This window comes from Pinus tabuliformis, chromosome 1_1 (assembly GCF_031772625.1).
Source record: "Pinus tabuliformis cultivar Carrire ecotype Pingquan chromosome 1_1, CPIR1, whole genome shotgun sequence".
NCBI lineage: Eukaryota > Viridiplantae > Streptophyta > Pinopsida > Pinales > Pinaceae > Pinus > Pinus tabuliformis.
In genome coordinates this window covers 193,194,433-193,214,175 of record NC_142297.1, presented here as the reverse complement: position 1 = coordinate 193,214,175, position 19,743 = coordinate 193,194,433, and positions in this window count along the sequence as shown.

Genomic DNA, 19,743 nt, shown 5'->3' with positions numbered 1-19,743 from the left:
AACTCATGCAGAAATAATAACGAGATAACAAAATATTTGTTGATGGAGTTCACCCCTACTAGGCTACATCTCCAGGCTTTCCAACATAGCTATACCAATCATATATTCAGTAGAAAAAAGGAGTACATAAATAATTAGTTCATGATGGTAAACAGGTGGCTATTACCTCTACAAGGTAATTTTCTCCTGTAAATAACTCTCACTAGAAATAGCAACACAAAGCATATACTAGAAAGATGTCATACTACAACTGAAATGAGCTAAAATGAGCATGTAAGCACTTCAATTCCACATTCAAGCACATAAACAAAACTTCTCTCAACATAACATAATGAGAAAAGTGAACCTGAGTTGAACCTTGCAAGATAAATTTGCTACAGTAGACTTTTGAAGGTGAGAATACCCCTACAAGACCTTCTCTACACTCAAACACATTTCAGAACTATTTCCAAACCCCGATTGATCCATACGCCTTTTGTCTCAAACTTGAAAAAATACTCCTTTGATGTGCTCAAATAAGAAATTAGAGGTCACCATTAGATTCAGAACTTCCAAAAAACCCTAAGTGCACTCTTTTTGAGCTCAATTTGGCCAAAGACTCCCAAAGATATGGCTCCCCAAGCTCCCATATAGGTTTTTACAGTTAATCATCCTACAAATCAGACCATCTGTCTAACGGTCCTGCAATTCTGCCTCGAATTCTGCTAACAGAGCAACAAATTTTCCCTCCACGGTGCATTTTTTAGGATCATTAAATTTCCCAATGACCCCTTAACTCCAAAAATTATGGTCATATAGGCCACATGGGGTTGAGGGTTGGGCCTTAACACGCACCCCCACCACTCTAGCCTTTAAGTTTCAGGGTTGTGGTCTCATGGGCACCACGGTTCCAAGGGCTAGGCTTAATTGACTGCCCTTCTTGCCTGGCCCCATTAACACTGGCAAGTGGTCATGTTCGGGTCCAAAGGATCTGGGGTTGGTCCCCATTCTTCATCGTCTTAACTCTAGAACCGATGGTCACCTGGTGGAGCATGTGCCCATAGGCTGAGGCTATTACCAAGCACCCTACTTGTCAGCTCCTTGTTCATTGGCACCAAGTCATATAGATAGAGCGGTGACCAGGGGTTGGGCTAAGGTCCCGAGACCCTTTGCCTATTGCCTTCTCCTTTGGCCTATGGTCCAGTGATGTAATGATGAAATGAGCTCAAGGGCCATTCCCGAGCCCCTCATTCGTGAGATCAAAAAATTTGCACCAAGGGCATATGATAACAACATGACCGAGGGCTGGGGCTAGCAGCCTGAACCCATCCTCTGATAGGCACTATATTAAACTTTATATATGGGTGTTACACATAGGTTAATATGAACCAATGTATAGTCCAATGATAGAGCATTGCAGTTGTGGGCATGAGGTCCTATGTTCGAATCATTGGAGACAAAATCGACCCATAGACTAATTTTGGCCTCCGTTGGGGTGCCACGTGGTAGCCCATGACCGGGCCACGTGACACCACTTCATTGGTCCACCACAACACAACACAAATCAATCAAATGCACCTAAAACTAGAGAACTGGAGGATGACACTTGGAAACCTCTCATTGGCTCATGCACTGCATAGTCAACCTGCTGACTCAGCAATACAATCAACCTAATCAACAAACCTGCTCAAATTTTCCCTGTTTGGGAAAACGATCAGAACGTGATATCTGGAGCATATGGTGTCAAATTGAGGTGAAACAAATGTCATTGGATTCAGAACGACGAGCACTTCAACTTGAGACTATTTTAAAGACTTTCTAGGAAAATTTATTTTCAACAAAAATTTGATCACCTGATCACATGGCCAACTTGACCACTGACTTTCTTCTGGCAGGGCCCAGAAAAGAAATGCACACACACACACACACACACACACATATATAATTGGATTCTTTATAATTTATAATTTTGTTTTTTTCATACTACATATTATTTGATAAAATTAATTTAAAATGATTTCTTTTTTTATTAATAGAAACATAAATTGAATAAATTGTACTTATAAGATAAATTTTTTAAAAGATGGGAACCCTTTATCCCATTCTCTAAAGAATAAATTGAAATATTGAAGCTAGAACCGAATTTGACGGGGAGTGTCAATAGCCAGGAGTGTCTAGAGAGACCATTCAAACCACAATTTCGATTCCCAATATCATAGTAAGGGCTGACCTCCAACTTACTTTCAGTAGGGGCCACAAAAGAAATATGCACATATAGTTATGTGTAACCTCATAGTCAGCTCGACCTTCGACTTGCTTCTACATAACATAGTATTTAAATATAAATTGATAAAATTGTATTTTAAATATTATATATATATATATATATATATATATATATATATATGTATATATATATGTATGTATATATATATATATGTATGTATATATATGTATGTATATATATATATGTATATGTATGTATCTATATATATATATATATATATATATACGTACATACATACATACATATATATATATACATATATATACATACATACATACATATATATATATATATATATATATATATATATATATACATACATATATATATATATATATATATATAGATATATATATATACATATATAAATATATATATACATATATATATATATATATATATATACATGTATAATATATATATATATGTATGTATGTATATATATATGTATATATATATATATCTATATATCTATATATATATATATATCTATCTATATATCTATATATATATATCTATATGTATATGTGTATATATATGTATGTATGTATGTATGTATGTATATATATATATATATATATATATATATATATATATATATATATAAGCCCCAAGGGTTAGCCCAACTGGTCAAGTTAGTGCCTCGCCGTTCGGGAGGTCACAGGGTCAATTCTCCTCGAAAGCCCTTGGGGTCAGGTTTGTGATGGCCGAGGGGCAGGATCCTAGAGATCAGCTCTAGTCTTTACGTGGACGTAGCCGGCATCCACTGACCACGGGTGTCCGCGAACCACACGAAAAAAAAATAAAATTATATATATATATATATATATATATATATATATATATATATATATATATATCTTTCTATAACCGAGTATCCATTTCATTCATCATCCCCACCTCATCTTGATTTTCTGGATCGATCGACAGTGACAAAAGCCCACCTTGATTTCCTTTCTTAGTAGTATCCTTCCATCCAAGTGCTCCTGCCTGCTTACCAGATATTTGTGATGCTGCCTCCCCGACAGGTGTGATAGATGGGGGGAAACACGTAGAAGCTTCTACACTTGATTGGACACAGGAATGAATGTGAAGTAACAACCACTAGATTATACCTGCAAAATGGGATGGGAAGGAGGCTGATAGGGAGAGGGTTGAAAAGATAGGAAGCTAGATAGATAGGGAAGCTGTTAGGTTGGAATTGTGTTGGTGAACTTGGTTCTTAACGAAGCAGTATAGCTAGCAGTAAAGCAGGTAAGCAGGAGATCCGATGACTAGTAGAGTAGAATCGATCCAATAGATTTGAATTTATTAGTCTAGTTGAATTGATCATTGCGGGTGCGGGTGACGGGTCTAGAAGAGATAAGAGACAAGCAACTGCCAGGAAGAAAGCTATATAACATAGATAGGGATGAAAGTTGTTAGAGTGGGAAGACAGTTAGGCATATGAGATAGGTTGGAATTACATAATGCATGTCATTTTCAATTTCAGTTTACTCAGGTTATTCGATTTATATATCTATATATATATATATATATATATACACTTATTATTTTAGAATCCATTCTCTAAAATTGTAATTTAAATAAATAATATTCAAATTTAAAACAAAATTGATTTAGGATCCTTCAATGTAGTATTGTAGATGGAGCTGATTTGATTGGGGACTGTAAATAGTCAGAAGTTTCGAGAGAGACCATTCAAATGACAAGTCCGGCTTTTGACCTCATAGCCAGACCTATCTTTCGACTTGATTTTAGTAGGGACCACAAAAGCAATATGTACATATAGTTGGGCGTGTTTACACGGAGGCCAATTGGTTGTGAAATTTCATAGCACTATCCAAAACAGAATGTTGACCTCCGATCTCATAGCCAACCTGGCCACCGACTTTCTTCTGGAAGGGCGCATAAAATAAACATATATGTATAATGACCTCTTTATAATTTATTATTTTGTTTTTTTCATATCACATATTGTTTGATAAAATTAATTTAAAGTAATTTATTTCTTTTATCAATAAAAAAAAAATTGAATAGATTATACTTATAAGATAAAAAATTTAAAATATGGGAACCAGTTATCCCATTCTCTAAAGAAAAAAAATGAAATATTGAAGCTGGAGCCAAATTGACTGGGGAGTGTCATTTATTGGGAGTGTTTAGAGAGACCATTCAAACCACAATGCTGACCTTCGATCTCATAGTCAGGGCTGACCTCCGACATGCTTTTAGGAGGAGCCACAAAATAAATATGCATGTATAGTTATGCGTAACCTCATAGTCAACCCAACCTCCGACTTTCTTCTACAAAGGCCCACAAAACAAACATACGTGTCTATAATTTATTATTTTGTTTTTTCACATAACATATTATTTAATAAATGTAATTTAAAATACTTTATTCTTTTATCAATAAAGAAATAAATTCAACAAATTATTTTTATAAGACATTTAAGATTTAATTTATAACATATCAACTCATGATAAACTTCATCATAGACCTCATTTAAGTCATTTATAAGAAATAATAATGATAACAGCAGTGAACCTAGATTCCGAGTTGAATTAGCTGGGGAGCATCAGTAGTCAGGAGTGTCTAGAAATACCATTCAAATGACAATATCGACCTTTGATCTCATAGTGGGGGCCGACCTATGGTTTTCTTTCAGTAGGAGCCACAAAAGAAATATATGTGTATAGTTATGTGTGTTTACAACAACCAGCTTCAACATCATACTCATCCTCACCTCCGACTTTCTTCTAAGAAGGCCCACAAAACAAACATGTGTCTATAATTTATTATTTTGTTTTCTTACATAAAATATTATTTAATAAATGTAATTTAAAATACCTTATTCTTTTATCAACAAAGAAATAAATTCAAAAAATTGGTTTTATAAGACATTTATTTAAAGCAATTTTATAAAATACCTTATTCTTTTATCAACAAAGAAATAAATTCAAAACATTATTTTTATAAGACATTTATTTAAAGAAATTTTACAGAAATATTATTATTCTTCGTATCTAATACTTTAACATAAAAAAATCCAAAAATTACACACAAATTAAAAGAAAATTAGGATTAAAATGCTTAAAAGATACGAACCTGTTATCCCTCATCTTAAGTATAAAACAATTCAGTTGCAGCTTCAAGACTGATTGAACCTCAGCCTTTGCCAAGATGGCTCAGAGCTCGACCTTTTCCTGATGATTCTTCTCCAAAGAGATGTCGAATTCCCGACCATGAAGATAGTCCCTACCTCAACTACGGGTTTCCTATGACTCCAAAGAAAATGAAAAAACTAAAATGGAGACATATGCAGCTATAAGAAATATTATACATGAGTCTGGAATGTAAAAGGCATATAAAAACTCGCATACACGAGTTTTCTAAAATGAAAACATGCGTCAACTTTTGACATCACAAAGCATTGTACCCGATTGAGGTCGGAATTATCTTCTTCCCGAGCTAGTTGTTTATGTCAATAGAACTATGACCCCCTAACTATCTAAAACAACACGATGTACAGTCAGAGCCACCACCTTGCTCATGAGCCTTCTGAAAATGAAAAGATCCCTATACTCTTGACTTTGCAAGTTTCAAAGTAAATTATGGGAAATCTTTGCCTTAACTACTATGGAAAATCATGGATTTCGGGTCGGAAGACAATTTAAAAACAAAACATATGGAATGAGGCTCGACACCTTGCCCACAAGACTTTCACAAATGAAAATATGGCCAACTCGTGACCTAGCTTTGGTCTATCAATACTAGTTTATTCCTACAACATTGCATCCAAACCATTGAAACTTGAGCTGACAATGTATTTAACACTTTTGACTCATTAAACTAGAGTTTACTGACAGAGGGAACTCAAAAGGTTACTAGGTTTCTGCCATTAGAATCCAACAATCTGCTTACCCAAACAACTCTTATGCTCTAAATTCTAAAGTCTCACCTGAAAATTTTGCAAAACAACGAACCATTAGAACTCTACTTTATGCACCACGATCATTAAACCAGAAAATAATGTTCATATATTTACCTGTCAAATCATCAATGAGGAGGTTGGAAAACATGTGTCCTGCCACATAGTCGAACAACTTCAACATTCTGCACAAAAATCTTACTGCTCGCACCCATCGAAGTAAAAAAAAAAACTCACCTGGTAACAAGGAAAACCTAACAACGAGAAATAATGCCGCACAGAAAACATATTCACGACAATAGGAAATCCATCCTGAATGAGCACCAAAACACCAAGAAAAAAATAAAACAACCACTTTGAACAAAAAAAACAACTAAATCCGTTTCTCGATGATCCATCAACCATAATAATAAATTTTCCACCAACACTCTTAAAATGAAATTAACACCACCAGAGCTAAAAGTAGCCCAAGTTAACTCCCAGTTGTATGAAGGATCACCCTTCTCTAAACCTACACTATTAAATCCGATCTATCATGCATGGTAAGATGACGTCAACCCTCGAAATCCGAAGCTAGGGATGCGGCGACGCATTGACGTCACGCAAAAAGTTCAGCCAAAAGCCTAATGTTAACTATGGAAATTTGAAAATTGCGCTAGTACGGATAAACTGATAGCTTGTGAATTGATCATAGATGTCATTGCATAAGAAGTGACATAATAATATGTTTAAGAATTATGTTTTTATAAATATCATCACAGTTATATTAAAAATAAAATTAATCGTGGGTTTGGAAGTATTTAAACACATCTTTACAATTTTCAATCATCTCCAATTATGTAATATCTTATTAAGCATCATGATATAAGATTCATGAAAAGTATTTATCCAAAATAACACAATTATGATCTTATATTATGATATTTTGTAAAGCGTACCCTAACATAAATTTTATTTCCAAGTATGGTTGATAATAATACAAATTTATAAAATTTAAAATAGGAGTTAATATAAAATATGAGTTATTATATATTAATTTATTTTATAAATTATTTATAACTTTATATATATATATATATATATATATATATAAGGGTTGGATTTAATAGTGAAAAGTGAGAAGTTTTTTTAGCATTGGGTAAGATTCAATTCTCGTGAAGGTTGTTTATTTTGAAAGACATGGGGAAACTTGAGGTGGTCATTAAATGTGTGATTGCAATTAAAGAAATTATATTAATGGTCTTGTGACCCATGTATAGATAACTGAAACAAATCCCATCCCTCTATCCTTCTTTTGAAAGAGTTCAAAAGGGTTGAATCCAATGGTGGAAAGCAAGAAGTTTTTCATAGTTTGGAGGGTTCAACTCCCTTAAGGTCCTAGCCTTATAGCCATGGGGCCACCTTGAGGTAGTGATAAAATGCAAAGTAGCACCCGTAAAGACTTTATTAATAGTTTCATGACTCGTGCACATATAAGAGGATCAAATCTCATGTCCATGTAATCATTATGAAATAATGAGGTAAAAACTGGGCCTCAAAATGGAAAATGTACTAACAAAATCATCTTAAAAAAACAATTTGGACTCAAGATGATGATGTCATCCCCAAGGGTATATTTTTGGATGGAAAAAAGAAAACTACTTTTTTTAATCATATTTTCGACTTATCTCCTTATAGGTTTACTCAAATTTAGGTGTAGGAACTTGTTGGATGTGGAATTAGATTCTACATCTAATAAGTACCCATTAGACATACTTTTAAGCATACCCACACCATGAAAAAATGAAAATGCACGAGAAACCATCTTTCTTTCAAGAAACATGTTATTTTCATATATTTTCATTTTTTCTTGGTGTGGATCTAATTAAAAGTATGCAACACTTGTTGGATGTGGAATATAATTATGCATCTTATGAGTGACTCATCTAAAATTTAAGTAAAACTATAAGGAAATAGGTTGAAAATATTAAAAAAAGTAGTTTTTTTAATTTTCCTTTAAAAATTCAGAACTCTTTTTCTTATTATTATTTTTACTGTTATTTTAAATTATCCCAAAGAATTCCATTTTAAACCTCAAAAATCTCTTAATGTCACATTTGTTAAGCCTAAAGGGGTTGGACATCACAGTGAAACAAGTGGATTCTTTCACCATTGATCAAAGTTTAATTCCCATAGGGGCTACTAATCATGGAAGACATGGAGACAATTTGTGGTAGTGGTTGAAAATGTAGGTTTTAACTCTGTACAAAAAATACCTATAAACAAGTTCTTAAAAAACATAAAGGATAGAATGACAATGAAAAAAATACACTGATATTTTTCTCTAGGAACCCAAAACCAGGAAAACCGGATTGATTTTTCATTATATTCCTTTCAATGTTACAGTACATTATATACATGTCAAAGCATTCATAAATCCCCAATCCATTGACATTGGATTAGAATATAACTGTAGCTCCTTTGACTGAATCTACAAAACAATGGGAAAAACCACCATGTATAAAACACAAACAATGTATTAATGTGTATCTTGTGAGTAATATGTAATCACATGATTTATCCAAATATTTTATTATTTTTGTGTGTGTTCAATAATGGCATTAGATCAGGTGTATTCCTTCCCTTCTTAATTGTTTGAGCCACTAGTTTTGCATCCTCGATTTGGGCACCCTCACTAGTGTTGTGTCATTTCTTTGCATGCCTCTTTTGCATGTCATATCTACAATTCTTGATATGGTTCTATACCTAACCCATATTCGATTATAATCACTCTTGTTTAGCATTTGAATAGTGTAAATATTTGGCCCCTTTACACATGAGCCAAAAACCCCAAAAGTGCATTTATAAAAAGGAAATCATCTTTGATTTAATTTGAAGTTTCAAGTGTAGCTCTTCTGAAGAATAATTTATAGTCCCACATCCTACATCGGTATTTCAAAATATAAGGTCCACTCTTGAGCATCCAATTGAGGAGCATATGGATTTGTGATTTACATTGTGCTTTGACCCAACAACATCAATTGAATAGATCTCTAACATTCATGCCCTCGTTGGCTAGGGATATGAAGAGTGAGAAACGATAAAACTTTCTAGAAGATAGAGAAGAGGCCCAACTCTTAGGATTCTGCAAAACCAACGAATCATTTAATATTATTCTAGTTTCTTCCTTAGGAGAATTGTAGCCAAGTTCTAGATTTCAACGTAAAGAAGGTTCAATGCCATAGCATAAGTCCTTGTCAATTTTGAAAGCTGGGCTTCTTTTATCATTACAAATGTTGATGAGGGACATGACTATCATTGGCTCCTACTCTACTCTCCTATGGAGATGAGGTGGAGAATGCCCTTTAGAAGGTATTCATGGGTTGATTGAAAGAAAATTTGACATGTTAGCTACAAATTCCACATCTCCCAATATTTAAATAATGAAAAAGGGAATACCAAATGATCCATATGACTGTCCACTTCTGCCAACTCAAATATAGCTTTTATATATATCTTCATGTATGATACTATGCATAAATTTATATATTCATTCCTCATATCAATAACTATTATATCCGGTTTGTGATCCATATTGGATTTTATAGTAGCAACAATGGTTTTCATCTTCAACATGGGATATGGAAGATGCATCCTAGGCTTTGATTAAGTGGAAACAAGACACAAAAATCTTGCAAGGGAAGAGATTCTCCTTAGATGGATTTCTTCTTGGACATGGATCTTCAACAACCAAGAAGTTATATCGATTACACCTTAGAGTTCATGCTTGAGTATTGACACGTCTTGTAGTGGATAGATCTTCATCTTCTCACATTGTATCTAATAGAGGGGGAATTAAAAGTCAACTACTAGCATCAAATTTATATGAAGTGATTCTGAGCCACATCCTGAACTAAAGCCAACTACCAGAGCCTAGAGCTAGAGTCAGCCAATGCCAGAGTCATAGTTATTTCCAAAGATAGACTCATGTTCCATGAGAACAATTTGGTTGGTGGCCAACCTGAAACAACCATTCGTAAAATAATTTGGTTTCTATTACCCATTTCATTAGTTTTTGGTCATATTTAAACCATCATCAACAATCACTTCCACTTCGTAGAATACTTCAGCTTCTAGTCAAATTTGGAATTGTTCGAGAAATTACTTTGAGTCTAGTTCCAAAATTGGTGGTTAGCCTTAAACCACTGTCGGTAGAAGACTTCACTTTTTTCTACCTCACTTGGTTTATGGTCTTCCTTAAACCACCATTTCAATGAGCACATATAGCCATTTGAAATTGTTATCACTCATATTTTCCTTAGAAGTTATTAAAAGAAGGAAAGGATCCAAGGTAACTACAAACCAACTTTTAGACTCGGGTGCTAGCCCAACTAAGTCCAGAGAGGGTCCTCTCTTTATGATTTAGCTATGTTTGAAAGTATTTTCGACTAGTATTAATGTTCAAGGAGGTTGTTTTGTTTGAGAGTCGTGGAGTTTTGAAACAAATGGGCAAACTAGGCTTTTAAGTCATTGGGCTATGAAGTCAATCAGGGATAATTCACTGGATTAAGTCAAATTGCTAAGGTATGAGTTCAGTAGGCATGATAACAAAGTAAAAACAAACTTTGGGGCTTGAATGGATGACATTTCTGCTCAAACCTAGAGGGCAATCAAGAATCCTCAAGTTAGGATTAGAAAGAGGAAAGGAAGATAGGTCAACTAGTAGAGGGAAATTGAGAATCCTATACCAGGGAATTATTAGAGAAAAAATATAGGGATAGAGGATCAGTTAAGAATTCCTTTATTGAGATAGTTTAGAAGAAAACATATAAATGGTGTACTGTTGATAGAAGAGAGCAATAAAGCTAATTCTGATATACTTTGACTATTTTACCATTTAGATTTAAGATGCATGAAACATTGAAACATATAGAAAACACATAAAATCACAAGGATAGAATACTTATTTGTAATTATACTGCACGAGAATCTGATGAAATGTCCTCAACTTTCATTCCTTCTCCAGCAAATATCCAGATTTGAGTACAAACGCTTTCTCAGCTTGACAGCATAGATTTATAGAGATGTTATAGAATCCACCTACAATACTTTGAATGGAGAAGTATTTATACAAAAATTACATCAAAAATATCTCATAATTACATGAGATTTATTCTAGGGAATACAAAAGAATCTTTTACAAAAAGATAGAGACAGATGTAAAACTGATTGCTGCTGTCCCTTTATTTATGGAAGAGCTGGAGGTTGAAACTTGAATTTGCCTCTTGCTGTTGCTTTAGTAATTGTGTGCTAGATATTTTCTTACTTTTCCCTACTGATACTCTTTACCTATTCCTAATACTCTTTACCTGTTTACCAGACTTTACCTCAGAGTTACCATAGTAAATTAAAGGATATCGATCATACTGGTCCACAATTCTTCATTTGGTATCTTCATCCTGATTAATTTCCTGTACACTTCGTTAGCTTTACTGTATTTTGCAAAATTGGGCTGACTGCGAACAGGTGCTTAACTTCATGCTCAATATAGAAAAGATTTTCCAAACCATCATACAAAACTTTTCCCGTAGGTAGTGCTTTCACTGTGGAAGATATGACTTGGCTTTTGGCTTGTTTGTGTAGTTTATTAATGTAGTCATCATGTGTCATCAGTTTGTCATTTATGACCAGTGGGCTTGGAAGTCCTTTATCCCTTAGAATGTCATATCTTAACATAAAATCATTTATGTCCTCGTGAATACTTTGACATCTTTTTTCTAGGTTAAGCATTAAGTTATTTTTAGTAAGAACTTTCTTAATTTCAAGGATAGTACCAGTTCGATCCTCGATATCCCATTGCTCCAGCTGTTTCTTGCTTTTGCTATTCAAGAAGTTGATCAATTGGGTTGCCTCTTCAGGTTTCTCTCCCAATTCTTCCCTGGTCTTTTGTATAGCCTTTATAGCTAGTTTAACTAACTCAATTTGTTAAAAAATGATCTGAATAGCAGACCAAATATCATTGATAGAATCAATGATATTGGTCCATAAAATCTCTCTAATATCTCTCAAAGGCTTTTCCAATGTTAAGTCCTTCTCTAATGTTTTAATTCTTTCAGTCATCCTTCTATTCTTTCTCTCTTCTTCAGTATAATTAATCTGTGATATCTCATATTTGTTTTCCAAGCTGGTAACCATTTCTTTTAGTTTCTTTATTTTAGTTGCTTGGATTTTCATTTCCTCCATGGACTTTATTAAGTCCTCTATTTGCTTTGTTGAAGTTGTTGCTTCTTCTGATGTACTTGCTGTTGTTGTTACTGGCAGAGCTGTTGCTGGAGGAATGTTGGGTGCCAAAGATGTTGCAATAGTAGATGGCACTACTATAGAAATGATGGGTGTTACAGTCTGAGGCATGGTGGTTGGCTTGCCCTATTTGGACTGCAAAGCGTTTTCTAGTTATTGCTCTGTTTCTTTCAACTGCTCATTCAACTTAAGGATCAAGTCCATAAGTTCTTCTTCATTTTGTTTCTCAATTACTTCTGCAGTTTGTGGATGTATGAGGGGAGGGAGTTTGAGTTGTTCCCTAAGTGTAGCAATGTCCTCATTCTTTTTCTTTATCAAACTTTCAGCTTCTTTAACATCTTTGGGATCATGTCCCAACTCAATTACCAGGTCTTCCAATGATTTTATCCTGGTGTCCTTAGCCCAAGAAGAGGCTTTTTCCAACTGTAACTGTGTTATAGTATTACTCAGAGAATTTCGCAACTGATGTGCAAGTGATGGCTTTACTGGTCAATGTGGAATAGACCATCTCACCCGTTTGCTTATAGAGCTCAATCTGATCAATTGGGTGGATGTCTTTGGAAAGAACTTCGAAATCTGTTTTTAAATATTCAACCATAGACTTTGGTTGTTGTATTGTTGGCTTCAAAAAGCTCATTTGCATCTTTCCCTCTTTGATGTCAAAAGCTGACATCAACCTTGTCTGATTTGTAGGAGCCATTTTCAGATATTTGGCATAGGTTTGAGCTTTGAGCTTCTCATTCCTAGCCTTAATTTCTTTGTACTTTTCTTTCAAATCCTGGCTCTACTCTGAAACTTTCCTTAGTGATGACACTTCTACACTTGGTTACCTGCTTAGTTCCTGTGTTTGAGAGGTAGATGGTTTCTCCCTTGCTAGTGTTGTCTGCACTATGTCACTTCTTGGCTCTTCATATTCCTTCTCGGACAAAGGATTCAATCTCTATCTCTTTACATATACATGGTCCAATGGCACTATAGAGGGGCTAGTCTCATTCCTACTTCTTTTTTGAATTCGCTCCTCACTAAGAGGAGTCTACAATACTGGAGGGTTACCCATGTTTGTATCAGTTTGGGTCAACTCCTTAGAAATTCTCTATGATCCTGAATCTTTTCTCTGTCCTAAAGTCTCTAGTTGTCCTGATGTCTGTGCACTATGCTCCTGTGTTGGTCTGTGTGAAGATTCTCTAGGCACCGGTACAAAGGAATCCAGATCAAGTCTTTGCTCCAAATCTTTCATAACATTTTCTACTTCAACTTGTGTACTATCTTGTTCTATAAGTGTTCCTTCCACCCATTCATTTTGATTTGCATATTGTTCTATCTCTGGAATTCTATGATGGATGTAGGGGGATAGCTTATGCTTTTGCCTTCTGTCACAGATGAAGCTGTGAGGATCATAAGGCCAGATGAAACTCCTTTTCAATTTCAATCTCTCAAGGATTTCCTCTGCCTCTTTCCATGCTTTTTTGTTGTTGCAAACAAATGGGCCTAGGTGATCCTTTATCCTTAGCTAAGCTTTCTTTTTAGTTTTCATAAAGTGGATTTCATCAGAATTGATCATTTTCCTATAGTACTCCAGGGCAAATAATTGCATGGGGAGGTATTTGGGCAGTTTAAAGGGAGGCAGCTCACACCCATAAATTCTGATCTTGGTATGGTTCTGGTACAAGTACCAGTCTCCAACCTTGTATTGCTTGGATAACTGAAGAATTCTCTTAATATCATCACTGATTCTAGGAGGGGGACTTCCTATCAACATGGTAGTTACAGGATGCACAAATTGATCAATAAAATGTGTATAAGGATGGGGAGAAGAATGTGAATAGTGAAAAATGGAAGTCCAAAAGATGACTGACCTAGGGTTCCCTCTGGTGTCAAGCTTTTGTACAGAGAAAGGGAATTTATCAGTTTGGTAATAGAGGAAAAGATGATACAGGACTGAAGAATATTTAAATACCCTCTCATTCTCTAATCTCATGAATTGGTCATGCATCTTATTAGCAATGAATGAAGGATAATCATATTTGCATGCAGGAGGTTGGCCAGGGGTAAAAATAGTCATGTAGGCAAAGATCATTTCATCTACATACTCACTAGTGGTAAAACCCATAATGCAAGCAAACATGGTGACAATATCCCTACTCAGACCAGTAAAGGCACATGACATGTAAGGAGGGGGTTCTTTAGATCTGTATTGTTCTTCAACGAAAGTCTAACTGACTTGGTTAATTTCGGAACTAGACAGCCTTGAAGATTTATCAAGTAAATCACCAATGGAAAGGGGAGTGAGGTTCTGGCTAGGCTATAATTGCAACATTTCATTTATTAACTCAGCAGTAATGGTGAAAAGGAATTCCTGGTTAGGGGACATTACAGCTCTTAGATTGGGGTTGTAGTTTGCATGGCATTGGTGGACAATATCTGGGAAAATATGGACAGTGGGGAATTGATATTTAGGTAGGTTAGATTCCAAAAGACCTATTTTATCAACATTTTTTAGATAATTGTCCCTATACCTACAGTATAGCTTCAATGGGGTTTCGTCAAAAGTAAGGTCCTTAATCTAAAAATCTTTATCGGCCAAGGGAAGGTAGTCCAAATCCCATTGGGGAGTAGTGATTGGTGTGACATTCAAGGTGACAGGAGCTTCCATTTTTGGTTCTTGTGTATTCAAGGAAGAAAGTTGGGGTTTTCAAGGATTTTGGATAAAAAAGGTGCTTGGGGAAGCCTTGGGGCTAAGGAACAACTTAATTTTACTGAATTACCTAGGTTTAGAGCAATTTGGTGGAGGTTCAGTACAAAAATAGGGTTTCTGAGAAGGAAATGCAGTAAATACCTGTTTATGGTTGACTGTAGGGACAAATGGCTGTGGTGAAAGCTTTGCTCGGTATGCACAATAGTATTCAATGGACTGGAGTTCAGCAACTAATGGTGGTTGGCGGCTGGGAGTAAGTTTCTAATGTAGACGTACTCTGTGTGTGCATGGAAGGCAGCAATTTATTTTCTCGGTAAAAAGGGAAAACAATGAATATTTTTGTTTTTATGCACGAAGTCAATGACTTTTGGCAGGTGAATGGGAAAATGATAGTAGGAGTTAACTAACAGATGGGACACTTGTCGTTTAGTGGAGGCGGTAAGTAGGAGCGGTAATGGTTTTTATTGCACAACTTTTGGGAGGTGGTTTTGGCAGAGGGTTGCACGATGCCACAAATTGAATGACACGTAGCATCAGCGAAAAGTCAAAACAACTTATATCGCGTGGTTAACGTTCGACCAAAAGGCCCACGCGATATGAGCGAGAGTCGTTGGATGAGGGAGGGTAGATCGAACGGTAGTCGGTGACGGAAAGTGGTATGGAGTTAATGGAGGGGGCCTGATGGTGTAATCAACATAATTAAAATGACTTTAATTATATCGGGGATGATGGAATTTGCAGAGAGGCTATTAATTAATCTAGATGACTAATTAATCCCTTTTTTAACATGTCAGGGGTTTTGGCTTTTAATTAATCGCGGTTTGATTAATTAATCCAACTTAATTAACTTTATTTATGGTTTATTTTTCAAACCATAGGGACGGGATATTTATTTATTTTGGGATTTTTATTAATAATATGGGAAAGGGTAATTTGTTTCGGGAGTTAAATAAATAATAATATTTAAGAGTTAATATGACCATGGAAAAGAAAAATGCGCTAAGTAAATGTTTTTGAAAATACATTCATCATCCAACATTATGACTTAGGATAAAATGTGTTTGGGGGATTTTTATAAAGAACCTTTTATTTTTCCTAAGTAAAAGAGTGATTTTACCTTGGAAAAAGGATTTGAAGGGAATGAATGAATTATGAAGGGGGTGAATTTTGATAAAGGGGATTTAGCACTTAGGCCTTACAAGTTATTGGGCCGAGGGTCCGGTCCCTCTAGAAGTCAGAGAAATGCTCTGAGTCCCTTCAAATTTCAGGTTGTTGGTGCCTTTAGTACTTATGGGAAATTAGTAAAATTTAGGGAAAAAATGAGTGAGGAAGTTAATTAGTTTTGACTTTTGTCCATGATGTAAATGTCTTGATTGTCATCCATATCTTTAAGTGCTTTTAATGATGAAAGTATATGACTTGATATTTGGATAATCATTCATCATACATAATTCTGCAACCAATCATCTACTTACCCTACCTACTTATCCTACCATTTTTTCTTCTTTTATTAGGGTGCACTTAAACTGGCAAACCCTTATCAAAACCTTTTCTTTTCTTTTACAATGGTATTCTAACTAAGTCTAACCTTATTACATCCAAGGGCTCAGATTAAACTGTTGAGCATAATTTTATTCACTCTACCTATCTACTTATCTGCCAAGATTAAAAAGTTTGGTTAGATTTTATTCTCTATCTCTAAGCATGAAATTCAAAACATGGAATAACCAAGATTAAACTGTTTGGTTACCATGGATTGTGCCATAAGTAACAAGCTGCACACAATCATTTATACAAAAACTGAAATACTAGTGGTATTTGGGCTTTCACACTTTCATGGTCTTTTTATTTTTCTTGGGGTTCATTTTTCATATTTTTGACCTTTTTCCTTCTTTTTTCCCTTTGATTTTTCTTCTAGGGCATACCCTCTTTACATTTTTTAAATTTTTTTGATTTTTTTACAAATATGGAAAACATTTGCAGAAAGCAAAGGTATGTACATATTTCAGAGCTAAACCAAGTCAATCATGATATATGACACCTATTGGTATAGGAACATAAAATAAACCATGCACTTTCGTATTTCAACTCTCTTCTTTGACTCATATACATCCCTTCAGATTAAGGTGGGAATGTTGGAGACCTAATCCATTAGGATTGGTGTGGAGGAATGCCAAATATTCATAGAAGCCTAGGAGACCTCATGGAAGATGAAAACTAAACATCACAAAATGTATTAGTATGTGTATCTTGTGAGTAATATGCAATCACACAATTTATCCAAATCGTCTCTTATTTTTGTGTATATTCAACATTTTTAATTTTAATTTTTGTTATATATATACTATTTTAGCTTTTAAAATGTTTTATTAATTTCTATTTTCATTTTCATTTTATTAATTTTTATTTTGAATGTGTTTTTTCTGTTATTTTATGAATTTTAAAAAATATTTTTCTTTAAATTTGTATTTTAATTCCTTTTTCTCTCTCTCTTTTAAAAAAAATATTTTTCCCCTTAATGCTTTTATAAAAAATTAGTATTTTTTTTTGGAATAAAATGGTGAATTTTTAATTATTTTAATTGATTTTCTCCCCCACTCGCCCCCCACACACATATAGATATATATAGGGAAACTCAATTGGTGATGGCCATATTATGAAATATTATGTAAACCATGAGATTCATGGTTAAATCCTCGTGGGCCAAGCCAATAGTATATGTATACACTACAATGAAAAGACCTTCTAGCAGAGGTTATAATGAAGGTTTCTAATGTTAAAAAATTGGCAAAAAATGTAAAAAAAAAGCATTTGCTAAAACATCTGTTTGTGGTAACAAATGTTTTAGCGGAGCTTATAACAGAACTTCATCAGAACTAAAAAAACCCAGGTGACCGGAGGTTTTACCGAATGTTTTTTTTTCTTTTTCAATGCACTTTATGGAAGAAAAAGCCTCGATGTGTTACTTTAGAAACGAACAGGGCTTCATACATAATTAAAAGCACCAAGGTGTTTAACTCAAATAGCACTGAAACCTGAAACATATAACACCCCAGTGCTTACAATAAAAAATCCCTAGGGCATTCAACTCAGAGCATCATAGCTTGAAACATGTACCGCATCGATGCTCATATAAAAAAAGCCCTGGTCGTTCTTTGGTGAAGGAACATATTCGGGGCACACAAAAATAATTGTAGTACCGATGCTTTTTTATAAACACACAACACCGACACATCTTGTTTGTATAGACTCTCTGATGTGTTTCAATATAGAGATACTCGTGTTGTTAATTTTAATAGTGCACTGGGAATGGAAATAATATTTTGTAGAACCAGGGGTGTTAGTTCTATGAAAGCACTGGTGCGTCAAGAGTTACAATGCACTGGGGCATTAATTAAAACAATATTGGTGCTTGAAGACCCAAAGCCCCAGTACTATTGTGTTATAGACATATTTGGGCACTACGACCCCAATCATATATGTCCATAAACCAAGGGCTTCTAAGTACCTAAAAGTGTTGTTTCATGCCCTAAAGGAACAAGGTCAACTGATTACATCATCTCCCAGAAGTTCTCCAGGGAAAATTGCTCAGAACTGGTCAAAACTGGACCATACAGACTGCTCAGTGCTAAGGGTGCGATGCATCTCACCTGCTCAGTGAAAAAAGTGTGATGCATACTGGAAATCCCTTCTGTAGGGTGTGATGGGCGAGAGTAGACAAATGGCAGAGATAGTTTGCAAGGTGGATGATCATGGAATCTTCCAGAAACTTCTCCTGTGACACTTGCCTCTCTGAATTCGCCCAGGGATGAGTAAGAGATCATGAATCTCTAAGTGGAACCAAGAACTATTAGAGAGAGGACACTAATCAAAATCCCAGAAGCTGACTCACACCCCTACAAACATCTATATATGGATCCCTCATCCCAGAGATCCGAAGGCTGGAATCTTGTATTTTGTAAGGAAGTGTTGTTGGTTTCTTAGTGGAATATCATAGTGTTGGGTGATCTAAGCTTTTCATGAGGTGAAGAAGGGCTTTCATGCTGGGAGGATGACGTTGGGTCAGATCAATGGGTTGTAATACTCTCTTCTACTCTTTCTATCAATAAAACTATTCAAGTTTTCCTCCACATTCTTATATGTTTGATGATATATGCATTTGTGTGGTCAATATATATCTGGTCCTATATTGTTTATGATCATAGATCTTTGTTATTCAATAGTGTTATGCTGCTTTGACTTTATAGGTGCTCTTTGAAGCTGGGTAAGCAAGGAAGGAGTGGCAAAGATCTGTCAAAAGGGAGAGGAAACAAGCAAATGATCAAGCGTAAGATTGAGGTTGGTATTCTTTGCTCCCCTCTCATCTACTTCTCATAAAGGAAAATGAAAGTAGTTTTAGTTTGTTTGTTTCTAAGATAGCTACCCGTCTTAGTGGGACTAGCAGCTCCGAGTGGACACTAGATTTCCTGATAAAAAAATGGCGACTCCACTAGGGAGCGAATAGCTTGTTTGCTTGTCTATATTTGTTTGCTTTATAAACTTACAGACGGAGCCTGAAGTCAAGCCAG